Source organism: Geospiza fortis, unplaced genomic scaffold (genome assembly GCF_000277835.1).
Source record: "Geospiza fortis unplaced genomic scaffold, GeoFor_1.0 scaffold213, whole genome shotgun sequence".
NCBI lineage: Eukaryota > Metazoa > Chordata > Aves > Passeriformes > Thraupidae > Geospiza > Geospiza fortis.
Window position 1 is genome coordinate 2,147,957 of NW_005054399.1, and position 850 is coordinate 2,148,806.

Consider the following 850-nt stretch of genomic DNA (forward strand, 5'->3'; position numbering starts at 1 on the left):
AGCTGCCGCCCTCCCGCAGCACAGGCCACAGTTCGGGGCAGTTTTGCCCCAGAGCTGCTGCTCGAGGTGTCTCTGAGCACCCACAGGCTGTGGTTAAAGATGAGCTCTAACAGAGCCAGGTGCTGGTACCTGCGCAGCGATAAATGGCCGGTGGCATCACCCTGGGCCCTAACTTTGACAGTGAGGGCAGCAGCGGGTGTTCTTCGTGCTCAGGAGAACCTGCCCCGCTGCCCTGAGGGGCCCTGGCGGTGTCAGAGCTCCCCGGCCCCGGAGCGACCCCTCCAGCGCCGGGGGCAGGCGCTGAGCTGCTCCTCCGCGTTGGAAAGTTCTCGGTGAGTCACGGATGCAGAAATACCCGGTCTGTTCCTGGTGCTCGGTCCTAAACCCGGTGAAGTCAGTCAGAGCTTTCTTATTGATTCAAGGAGGGTCTGGATCATGCTCTAATTCCATAATAAATAATTTGAGATAATCTGTCTCCCCTCTTGGGCTGAAGGAGCCAAGGAGGCAGCAGCCAGGGATGTGAAAGATGGGATGACTGGAGGCATGAGTAATATCCAAAATTCTTTGGTTTGCTACATGTATTTTTTTTTCCAGCCAATGTTTTATGTTTTCCTCGCTGTGATCAATCACTGCTTTGGAAGGAGCCAGAGAGGCCCCGCTGCCCTGGGCACAGCTCACTCGGGAAAGGGTTGGCAGTGCCATGGCGGAGCTCAGAGCTGGATCCCAGCACTGCACCCCGAGCCTGGGCGCGGGGCTGGGAGCAGCAGGGCCGGGGCTCGCCGTGGGCTCAGCACTCCCTGTTCCACATCCAGCCCCGCGCTGGCGCTCTCAGAGCTGCGGGAGCGGGAGC